At 30.4% G+C, this 12,941-nt stretch overlaps 1 protein-coding gene across 2 annotated transcripts in view; it reads left to right on the top strand.

The window, feature by feature from the left end:
- Positions 1-12,941, top strand: part of LOC130442920 (KH domain-containing, RNA-binding, signal transduction-associated protein 3-like) — a 748,831-nt gene that overhangs the window by 398,562 nt on the left and 337,328 nt on the right. The window lies entirely within an intron of this gene.

The raw sequence follows: 12,941 nt of genomic DNA, 5'->3' as shown, positions 1-12,941 counted from the left end.
TACTTTATTGCACAATTCTCGTACTTTTTTAATGATAAAGTTGCGTATGTACATCAATAAAAGTTATTTTCTACAGCGATTCCACATATTTGTTGAAAACTTTTACGATACTTAGTCATATATTTATATTAAGAAACAAGGTGGCCTAAAATTATTAATGTTCCTTTCTAAACCTGATAATGAGCTACCATTTTTTTTGTTTTGTAATACTTTTCAGATTCTGATAGGTGGAAAATGTTTTAGTTTAATAAAACTAAATAGCAAGATTCTATTGTTAATCAAACTGAAAGTTGTGGGATGCTCCATAATAATCATTACAATTACTACTTACTTATTAGCAAAGCACCCCACGCTTATGGACAATGACAATAATGTTTCTGTCATTTTATTTAGTTATTATCATTATTTATTTTATCTTTGAATTTATATAGATCTCTGCTCGTTAATTTCTAACTATCAATGACTTGTATAGGGGAACGGCACACGAGAAATATTTTATATTTTTATTAAAGAAGGGATGTTAATTTAATTCCTTTGAATAGTTATATATAAAAACAATAGAGCGCTGTATATAAATTTTACTTTAAAACGATAAGTTTATTTAAGATAATAATTATTTCTGTAAAGCAATAAAAACTAAAAAACTAACTTTTTGTTATTTTCAAAATTGGTTTCCTAATAGTATGAGAATAGATTTCAAATAAAAGACTGTTTCATATTAGGAATCTAGAAAATAGAAATATCAGGAGAGGAACCAAAATGAAATTATTGTTATTATTCTATTAAAAGTAACCATATAAAACAAGCAGTGTGTTCGGAAAATTTTTACTGAAAAAAGAAACATTCAGCATCATTATTATCCTCTTTTCATCAGTAGAGTCGTCAAAATGTACGGAATCTTCTAAATCTGAGCAGCTTGATATTATTTCAGCCTTTTAGTGACTTTTAATCTTGGATTTTCTATCCGCTGTTCCTGAAGATTTTGGTTTTTCGTTTTTCGTTTTTTTTTTCGATTTCTTTGTAATTGATTCTTCCAAATTTCTCTTGTATGGAGTACAAGCTATTAAACTAGATTTGCCTTTACTTTTATAAGAATTTGCACCATAATTTGTAGATGTTGATAGTATTCAACCAACCTCTTTTGCAGAGAGAATTGTCAATTGATGAATGTTTATATAACTTATCACCATCTTACGGCAGTGAATATTGATGAAGTGTCTGATTTTTTCTATGGAATTAATAATGTGCTTAATTGAATAAATGCGAAAATTTGTAATGCTTGGAAATCAGGTTTAAAAATTCTATCGATGTAATAATATATAGAACAAATAATTTTCTGAGAAATTGGGCTTAATAAGAGTCAACAAAAAATAAAGAAAAAGGTTCAAATCATAATGAGAAAAATATAGGTAGAAGTCGACCTGGGAGCTGATTCAATAGCGTGCAAAAGAATAGGAGCATTTAAACAAAAATAGATCAATTATAGTTAAAATTGAAAAATGAAACAGAAAATTAGGCATTATGAAACAAGCTTAAAAACTGAAAAGTACCAATTTATGGATTAATGAAGACTAGGCGAAAAAAGTTCAAATAGAAATAAAAAAGTTGTTACCTTAGGTGAAATTAGCCTGAGAACAATAACACAACGCAACCCTCAAATATAACAAATTAATTTTAAATGGTAAAATTTATGAAGCAGAGGAAAAGTCGAGAGAAAATCACGACAAGAAACTATCTTTACCCAGAAAATGGAGGAGGGAATAAAGAGAAGAAGTTAGAAAACTAGTAATTAAAGAAAATAACATGGATATAATTAAAATCGACAGAGAAATGAAATAAACAAATGGAATATATATAGGATAGAACGGAGAGTGGCAAATAAATAAAAAAAAATATACTTTATTTTATTTCGAGGAAGATAAACAAAAAAAGAACGGTACCGGTTTTATCATCATCAAAAGGATGTTGAGAAATGTGCAAGAATATGGGAATACAAAGCTAAATATAATAATAGTGTAGGAAATATAACAACAATTAATATTTACGCACCGACAGAAAAAGCAAAAGACGAAGACAAAGATTAAATATATGAAAAATTGATTGAGGTGTGCGAGGACTTAATACTTCAATAACACAGGCCTACAAAAAAAATTTTTTTGGGATGCCTAGTATTTTTGAGCTAATTTTAACTATATTTTTATTGCTGGTATGATTGGTATCATCTCTAGATTTTTAGATAAATTCACTTATCTATCAATGCTTTTTCCTATTTAATACTTTCAAGTATGAGTGTTGTGAAATTTATACAGGGATAGCTTCTTGTATATTTTCCCTATTGTCAGTCTTCTTTTGTAACAAGTTGAATTTAAAATATTATTATGTATGAAATAACTTAATAACTTAAATAATAATTATTTGGAAAAATAATTATCATTTTAATTCATTTATTACAAAAAGAAGACTAACGATATGAGATATATAACTGATTGGTTGAAAAACTGTTAACAAGTGGGATTTAATCCTACTTATTAGTGTCATCCAGTTAGTTCCTTAGAAATCCGATAGATGGAGCTGTCCAGTATTTGAAGTGACCTTCAAAGCTTCGACTGCAGTTGAGAGTTGAGGTAAGCTTGTGAATTCCCGCAGTGCAGATAGAAGTTAGCGTCGTATGAAATTTCTCTTTAGTAACGAGTTGTGAAAAGTAAATCTAAAACGTAGATTGTTAATGTGAATTGCTGTATTTGGGTTCTTGAATAGGATTAAAATGAGTTCAAGTAGAAGAAGCTGTGTACATCATCCTGATATTTTTTGCTACATATGCGGAGAATACACGTTATTGGAAAACAGAAAAACTATTAGTGACTTTGTAAAGAGGGCTTATCTTGTATATTTTGGCGTTAAGCTTGGTGGTCATGATAAAACCCATATTGTCTGTAAAACTTGTACAGATCATTTACGACAGTAGAGTACCGGGAATAGGAATTAGGAATTTCGGAGTACCAATGGTTTGGAGAGAACCAAAAAATCACTTCGATGAATGTTATTTCTGCCTAGTAAATATTACTGGAATCAATCGAAAGAACCGTATCAAGTGGACTTATCAAAATTTAGTCTCTGCAAGATGCCCTATCCCTCACTCAGAAGAAGTGCCAATTCCAACTTTTCACCAGCTACCAGAACTCTGTGAGGATACTCTGATCAGAATTTTGACACTACTGAAGGTGACAGTGATTTTGAAACGATATCATCAATTCCTTAATGTTTCAACCAAGATGAGTTAAATGACCTCACTAGAGATCTCAACCTGTCGAAAAAAGCTTCTGGCTTCTAGGTTGATGGAAAAAAATTTACTTGAACCAGGAACGAAAATTACATTTTACCGAACAAGGGAGAAAGATTTGCTACCTTTTTTCTTTGAAGAACAAAATCTTGTATTTTGCCATGCTATTAGAGAACTCCTGGTAACAGTAGGTCTTCCTGAATATTTTCCGGATGATTGGCACCTATTTATTGACAGCTCAAAGCGAAGTTTGAAATGTGTTCTTCTACATAATATGGCTTAATACCAATTGCTCACTCAACGAAAATGAAAGAGCAATATAACATCATAGCTTTGGTTTTAGGAAAAATAAAGTATCATGAGCACCAATGGGTTATTGGTGTAGACTTAAAAATGGTAAACTTTCTCCTTGGACAGCAAAGTAGCCACACCAAGTATCCTTGTTTCTTGTGCCTCTGGGGTAGCAGAGACAAAACGCAACACTGGGTTAGAAAAGAGTGTAGAAAAGAGTGGCCTAGGAGAGAAAACATGGATGCTGGAGAAAAGAATATCATCAATGATCCTTTAGTTCCACGAGAGAAAATCATCTTTCCACCACTGCATATCAAGCTGGGTCTAATGAAGCAGTTTGTAAAGCCTATTGATAAGAATGGATCATGCTTTGCATATATAGGGGAAAAAATGCCTTAGCTAAGTAAAGAAAAAATTAAAGCAGGAATATTTGATGGTCCACAAATAAGACAGTTGATTAAAGACCTTGACTTCATAAATTCAATTATTTAGATTGAACAAAAAGCCTAGAATTCATTGGTTTCAGTAGCCCAAAATTTTCTGGGTAAACACAAAGCTGAAAACTTTGATGAATTAGATGCTGAATAATTTCAGATCACTTGGGTGTAACATGAGCATTAAGTTGCACTATTTACACAGCCATTTAGACCATTTTCCTGATAATTTAGGAGACTTTTACCTGCAAGTGACTGCAAGATGGTGGAATTGGATTATCCAAAAGTTGTATGCAATATATTCATTATGGGTTCTAAAATAGTTCTCAATAAAAAAAATTTGTTGTCCAATTACAGTGTTTAATTCTGACCAATATAATTTGTCTAGTTTGATGTTCACGCTGCTTCCAAAACGCAATTTTCCTCTATATTAGTTACCTGACAAGGTGTATACTTGGATAATTTGCATATTCTGCTCGTAGAAGTTAACAGCAGTTAACACTAATAAGTAGGTATGATTATTTAAGTAGCAATAGCAATCCAAATAAAAGAGGAAAAATGTGCGGTTTCTTTCTGAAAAGTTCCTACGGAATATACAGAATTAAACCACAATGAGTAACAAAATTATAGGTAATACTAATAAATAATAATTAGTATTTAAGTGGTATATAAGTACATAGCAAATATTAAACCAGTATGCCGCATGTCCGGAATTAAATATTATTATTAGAATATAAGTCGTAAATATGCCCTCAAATTATTGCGGAATGCGGGAAAAGATGATATCGATTTGATTTCAATTGGCAAGTGATTGTGCATTTTTGCATAGTAAAATATTGAGCCCTTAACTAATTCTGAACGTGGAGTAGGTAGGTGAAGGTCGTGCTCCACGGGATTATTGTTTATATATATATATATATATATATATATATATATATATATTTATAATTATTGTTATATATTGTTTTGTTATATAAGATATATAGTGGAATTCCGAAATTCGGCCTTTGATGAAATACCTGGAATTCGTTTGAACATTTTTTCTAAGAAGGTCTATTTATTTGTTTGTTTCTTAATTTTCTAGAACTATTAGAATTCTTTTGAGATATATAGGGAGTTTGTATAGCCCAGTTTAGTTTAGTTTATAATGTATAGTAATAGTGAACAGACCAAAATAGAAAGTAATCGAAGAATTCAAATGAATTATTTAAATTAATTTAGTGATAGTGGTAAGTGAATTATATAAATTAGTTGAGTGTATTATAAGGTATTTGAATAAATTGAAATAAATCAATAAATAAATCACAATAACATAAATAGCACAGCTCTGGAAAATAGTGAAAAATGTATGATTTATGCTATGGTATTCAATATACGCATAATTGTGAATGACAATAAACATGCATGACCACATCAAAAGAGCCCATTAGATACAAATTAGAGCTAGAATGTCAAATAATACAACAGAGAATTACATGTAAGTACCTTAAAATTGATATAACCATTTATGGAGACGTAGAAGACGAGGTAAAAAGACAAGTAGTTTGAGCAAATAAGGTCGCGGGATGTAATCAGAACAAACACCTAAGACAAGAAACGAATGTGTGAAACAAAATTGTAACAAATCTCTTATTATTGTTTTGGAGATTTATCAAATATTCACCCCTCGTTAAATAGAAATAAACAGAATATATGATGTTATCTGAATTTCTATACTAGGTTAAACTATCAATCGTAATATTTCATTGAATATAATATTACCTCTTTATTCTTTTCTTTTACAGGTAAGTACCTCATATTGAAAGAATATATTTTGGCTGAAAGCGGTAAGTGTTAATCGAGTTGATATATGCAATAGTGATACTTCGATTCACAATGTAAGTAGATGAGTGTAGACCTATCGGATTACTTTGCACATGGAAACCATACTTTTGATATATGTCTCATAACGAGGATATGAGCTTTTTCAAATATCAGAACAATTTTCGAGGGTTACTACTTAGGTTTTGGCTTTATCGCCTTTTAAAATATTTTCCAATAAAATCAAAACTTGAACCTATTGTCGAAGCATTTTTTCATTCGGATTGAGGCACCTCCAAAACATGTGCTTTCAATGAATCAACCGCTTTTTCAGGTGTAGGTAAACGTTAACCTCACAATTTATTTTTGATCTGCGGAAATAAGAGAAAATCATTGGGTGCTAAACAATGGATTGTTCAAAAACGTTTTTGATTAGTTTCAGGTTCATATGCATAGATCTATGATTCGTCTCGCTTGTGACGGGCTTATAGACATCTTTTGCAGCACCGCGATTGAATTTTTTAGCGTTTCATTGCACCAATCAACACGAACTGTTATTGAGCGAATATCAAATTATGCAGTATCCAAAGGTAACAAATCTTTTTGACACTCTAATATTCATGCGATATATAATGTATGGTACTTAATCACCAACAGTTGAAGCGATTTGATCAGCACACTGTTGTTAGTTTAATCCACATCGAAGGTCGTGGAAAATGTTCGCAATTTAATTCCATTTTTTGACCAAGATGAATGTTTCAAGTATCTATAAACAACTCGAATAGCCCTCATATGACAAAGCGTTCTAAGTACATTTACCATTAAATATGTCAAACTTTATGCTGACAAGGTCAGATTTGATATATTCACATCAGTGTTGCCATATCTTAAAACATAAGTAACAACACTCGTACGTTGATTTCATTACCAGTATTAGTAAAAAAATGAGAATTTTCAGATTAGAACTTAGAACAATAAAAAGACAATATTAAAAGCTAGTTTGGTTACCTTGAAATTTGAATTGTGTTACGATCGGAATAAAAAGAATACTCAAATAATTAATTTATGTTTCCAAATATGACTTGACACTGACAATTTGCTTACTTTACATGAATCCATAGATCACCAACATCATGAATATCAAAATAAAAATAGAATCAAATTGGAAATCTTTTTTAACATAAAAAATTAATTTTTCCTTGGTTGTTTCATCTCAAAAATATGTAGCAATTATCAGTCAAAAATGCGTCCTTTCCAATAATTTTTGACTGTTAATAACTGGATCGTCGTGGATTTGTCGGAGTTGTTAACGCAGTTATATATTTTTTTTCTCGCATTGATTGATTTTTAGTCTATTTTCTGAATACTGAGATATCTTCCCTATTTAGACAGCGTCACAATCATTGCAAAGTATTTGATATTACTTTTTTTGTTTTTGAGTGTTTTGAATTTTGGTTTAGTGAAATGTATGGATAATGTATTATTTCATTCATGAACTATACATATTTATTGAAATAATTCCATTGTTGTTGGGAAAGTCCTTGTACATATGGTGAGGATAAATGTTTAATATTTTGACTTTTAGTTTTTGTTTTGTTTCTTAATTGATTATAGTATTTATTTACCCTCTTCTTTAATATGTTGTTTATAATTTTTTCCGGATAATTATTTTCTTTTAATGCAGTTTTTGAATAGCTAAGTATTCAAATTCAGGATCTAATAGTTGGATAGATCTATCAGATAAACTTATTGTCACTGATTTTTTTGTGACATAGGATGACATCAATTGAAGTTAAAATATCTTAAGGACCAAGTTGGTGAGTATACCAACCATACTCTTACATTTTTGTTAATTTGATGTAAGTGACATCAAGAACATTCATTATATTATTTTGTTTGTTCTCGATTGTGAATTGATTTGTATGATAAGAATTGAATTTTTGTTAATCACGTTTCCAATTTTATTTTTTGGTACAGCAGTAATGCAATTATTTGCATAAGAGAAAAAGAATGGAATATAAAGAGAGTTTCCTCAAGATCTTCCATTACTAATTTTAAGTGTAAGTTCTAAAGCTCTTCGTTTTGAGGTTTTTCTGTATATTCTTTAATTTCGTTTTATTTTATTATTAATATATTTTTCACAATCGTCATAGGAATATTTGTATGCAAAGAAACAATGTCTATTGAAATAAATACTTATTCGTTAGGAATTTTTATATTACTAATTTTTTTCTGGAATCACAAGTGTTTTTGATATATCATTTGTTATTTCCTTAATATTTCGCAAATAATTAGATATATTTTAGGGTATATGGAATTGTGAAGTAAAATTTAAAGCTCTATTTAGTAATTTTTTTTAATACAACTACGAATAATTTGCCTGAAGCTGCTACATATTTTCGAGATGTAAAAACAAAAAAAAATTTATTTTTTATGCTTGAACACATTTCTATTTTCATTTTATTCTCATTTTTATACTCATAGTGCAGGGGATATTTTAAATAATATAAATACGCAAATAGTCAGTGTAAACTCAACAACCGAACAGGTCGAAACGTAAAATTTTTGTCTGCCTTCGAAAAATTATAAAAAGAAACTAATTTCAAACAGAAGAGACCTAAAATCAAAATGATTTAGAAATTTAACATATCTGAAAGTCTAAGAAATAAGAAATTAAAGAAAATTATAAATAATTCCGCCCCAATTTTTGGGTATTTTTTGTTTGTCGAAATATACGAAAACATTACTTAGAACTGAGACTACAGGAAGATTTGGCAGCTTCTAGTCTAAAGAACCAAATATCGTAAGAATTTAGATAAAAAGAACAATAAAAAAGCTTATAATTTCTGTCTTTTTTTACAAAAATGTGTATTTGTGAAGTAAAAGGTATAGAATTAAATTAAATTAGGATTAATACTAGGTTAATTTATTAACAAAAAATGAATTAATTGGAGTATATTTATTTCATAATACAGCCTTAAACCAAAACATAATGAAAAATTCAAACCAATTGCAGTTCTATTATCACCATCAACAGGGTTCTAAGAAATTTGCACAGACCACAGATCAAATTCTTTTCTGCCTAATGGGAACTCATCCTCATAGGACGCAATAACCTAATAATCGAGATAAACTGAGAGGAAGAATACTGATACATAAAATTTTTTGTTAACTTAAATGAAATCATAATATTAACAATATAGGTTACTTTATGAATACATTGCCATAAATATAATCTTCTATTCTTAAAGTAATCTTGATTTTAACTATTTCCACGATTTCCTCATACTTTCCTCATACTAAGATTTCAATAGAAATATCACCGTTATCATTATAAACGTCCTCATCACAAGATCTAACCGAAGCCAAAAATATTGGAAGAGGTAAAAATATTGAAACTATTTCTAGATTAGAGGACTATAAGGACCGTATAGAATCTAATGAATTTATTACAATAGTAGACAACACACGATAATCAACAATTTACGCAATTTTAATGCCCAATTCAAGAGTTTAACAATAATGACTGTACCTGGGGGAGAAACAATTGTTTGTTACATTTTCATTGTATTAGGTCTGAACTCTATTCTCTATTTGAATAAATTCAAGCCTGAAGATTAACAATTATTCAGTTAATGAATGAAGGGCAGTAAAATTGTTGAAATGACCCTTTCGAACTTTCCTTAAAACAACTTCTCTGAATGTGCAGAAGTTAAGTCATTGGCGTGGTTTCGAGTGCTTTCATGGTTTGTTCAAATTCCAGGGATAAGAAATATTTTTCTCTTCTCTGCAAAGCCTCTCTTCATTTGGCATTGGTTGATAAGAAGGTTGAAATAACGGAATAAAACAAGATGGGGCATAGTAAGCTTGTGTATTATGTTCATCTAACAAATGAATTTATTTTTAAAACAACTCTAAAATTGATAGATAAAGAATAAACTTGGCAGAAAATCAATTCCTAGTTTCAATCTTCATGTTCAATACTCAAATTCTGCAATTTTCCTCCTTATAAGAGCTTTTGGCAATTTATTCAAAGAAAATTTGCATAATGGGTCCAGTCAACCAGAAGAGAAGCACTCTGGTGGTACTGTTTCGGGATGAATCACTCTGAAAGATTCCATGTACACCGTCTCGCTTCCTTGCAGAATTTTGTGAGAAAGACGATCAAGACGATAACCTTTTTCTAGATTGTATCGTTATTGCGACCGTATCTCGGTAATGCTTTCGACGAGAAACTTGTAGATGTGAAGATATAATCTCGTTGAGAGCAGCATAGATACTAAAGTCCATTAGAACTTTGTAACTGGAAGACGTAATCTCTATTTACACATTCATCTAATTCTCCATCGAGGTTGGTAGAAATAGTTGAAAACTATTAATGTTATCTCTCGAACGGTTATAATTTTCGCTTCAAATCTCATTATATCTGAAAATAAGTGAAAAATTCCTCGCATTCTTGGTGCGACTATAGTGCATTTTTTACCGTTACTCAGTTTTGTAAAGGTAAAGAAATGTCACATTTCCGTTAATATAATTAACTTTCTACTAATAATTCTCAAAATTTCTTTCGTTCTGGCACATCTACAGCTATACAGGAATGAGAAACCCCGAGCTCGCTGCATGCTTCCTTTGAGGAAATATCACTGATACAAACAGAGGGACGGATGAACAAATCACTAGTGAAATTTTTCTTGTAAAAACTGCGCTATTACTAATAATTAGCAATCATACTACCCTACTAAAAGTAGATTTTGTATTTTGATATTTATTTGAGGGTAATTCATTTAAAATTCAAAGTTGTGGCCGCTCCACGTTAAATGGGAATTTAAAGATTTCTCCTATTGTTTCATTTCCAACAGATCCCTAAGCAATATTGAAGACTATATACCACTTGAGATTATTACTAATAATAAATTAATAGAAGTATACCAATTAAAATTATGTTAGAATTGGAATTACGTTATATTTTTTTCTATTAATTTTTATACAGGGTGATTCATTAAGAATGTCCAATCTCTGAACTATACATTCTAGACCTCAAAATATGATGATTCTGCTCAACATGTCTCAAGCAAATATTGCTAGTTTCCGAGATAAGGGGTGTTCATAGTTTAAATTTGAATTTTGATTTTCGCCATAATTTTTTATGTTTTCACAATTTCTATTTGAAAATTGGCAATTTTACGTTTTTTGGCATGAGGAATCATAATTTGTACTCTAATTTAACATTGCTTAAAGGGCCTAATAGGGCGCTAGTTACACTTGTTTGTGTTGATTAAATCAAAGTAAACTTTTTTTAACTAAACTTACAACTAAAATAATTAAAAAAATATTAAAAAGCGTTAAATTCTACAAAAAAAGTTTATTATTCCTTAAATATATAACAATAACAAATTTGTAAACAAAAATAAAAAACTTCAAAGCAAATGCTCAAAATGCCCACCATTTACTTCAACACACTTTATGATCCTATTTCGTAAAGATCTTTTAATATCCCCGTATCTCCGAAACTAGCAATATTTGCATGAGCAATGTTGAGCAGAATCATTATATTTTGAGGTCTAGAAGCTACAGTTCTTCAATATTTAAACAACTTTCACACCCCGTATTTTTAATATCGTGATCCTCAGCATGGTCCCGATTTTTCTCGTTATAAAATGAACCTTTAAGAACATTTTCCAAAAAATTTGACCCCAATATTCCAATTATCTTAGCCTCAATGAATTTTTCAATCAGCATATGTTTTTCTTCAATATTGAAACAACTTTCACACCCCGTATTTTTAATATCGTGACCCACAGCATGGTCCCGATTTTTCTCGTTATAAAATGAACCTTTAAGAACATTTTCCAAAAAATTTGACCCCAATATTCCAATTATCTTAGCCTCAATGAATTTTTCAATCAGCATATGTTTTTCTTCAATATTGAAACAACTTTCACACCCCGTATTTCTAATATCGTGATCCACAGCATGGTCCCGATTTTTCTCGTTATAAAATGAACCTTTAAGAACATTTTCCAAAAAATTTGACCCCAATATTCCAATTATCTTAGCCTCAATGAATTTTTCAATCAGCATATGTTTTTCTTCAATATTTAAACATCTTTCACGCCCCGTATTTCTAATATCGTGATCCACAGCATGGTCCCGATTTTTCTCGTTATAAAATGAACCTTTAAGAACATTTTCCAAAAAATTTGACCCCAATATTCCAATCATCTTAGCCTCAATGAATTTTTCAATCAGTATATGTTTTTCTTCAATATTGGACATTCTTAATGTATTGATTGATACATAGAGCAATAACCTTATATGAATCACGTGGATAGTTTCTTCTTGCATGGTATTTCCTGGACCTATAATCAAAATTTTTCTATAGAAAGTGTATTCTATTATTTTTGTAACTATTTATTGTATTCAAATGTTATAAACATGTGTAGTCGTTTTAGACTTCTTATTGCCCTACATTCTAGAGCATAATGAGGTAAGATACAAAAAAAGGAAAATCCCTAAACACAACTAAATCCCATGGGATCTTAGTTAGTTCATCACACTACAAAATAAAAAAAATTGCGTGCTCTAAGCATATTGCTATTCTCATCGCTCTTTATTCGGTATTTCTATCTCTTCCTACTGTTGTATTCCGAACAACCTTTAATAGACCATTGACAGTTTCACAAGTGATTCAACAAGTAAGCCATGTATTCGCTTGCGAGAATCCCTCGGAATCCGTGGGTGGTTTTTGCGCTTTCTCAAGTACCATGCAATCAAAGCCATTCCCAAAACACGAATAAACTTCCTCGAATTGTAACATTTCCCTGAATCAATTTCGAACTACGAAGAGTGTGTAGCACATGGTCACACTTTATCAACGACGAACCACTGTAATGCTAGTACTGAATCACTGCTATTATGCGATTTGGTAACATAACGGCGCAATTCTCGCTATGCGACGTTGATGTTGAAGAAGATGTGGAGATTTTCGGAGTTTATTACTTTCGGAGACCGAAGGTAAACTGGTTACCTTCAGTTTTCGAAAACGATAATTTGGTTATCGCATCAAACAGTGTAATTGTGAGGGTTGGTGTAGTGGTAGTGTAAATAGTGTATCAAGTATGGACATCACCAATGGT

This window comes from Diorhabda sublineata, chromosome 4 (assembly GCF_026230105.1).
Source record: "Diorhabda sublineata isolate icDioSubl1.1 chromosome 4, icDioSubl1.1, whole genome shotgun sequence".
NCBI lineage: Eukaryota > Metazoa > Arthropoda > Insecta > Coleoptera > Chrysomelidae > Diorhabda > Diorhabda sublineata.
The sequence above is the reverse complement of the archived record's forward strand: the minus strand, read 5'-3'. Positions and strand labels throughout refer to the sequence as shown.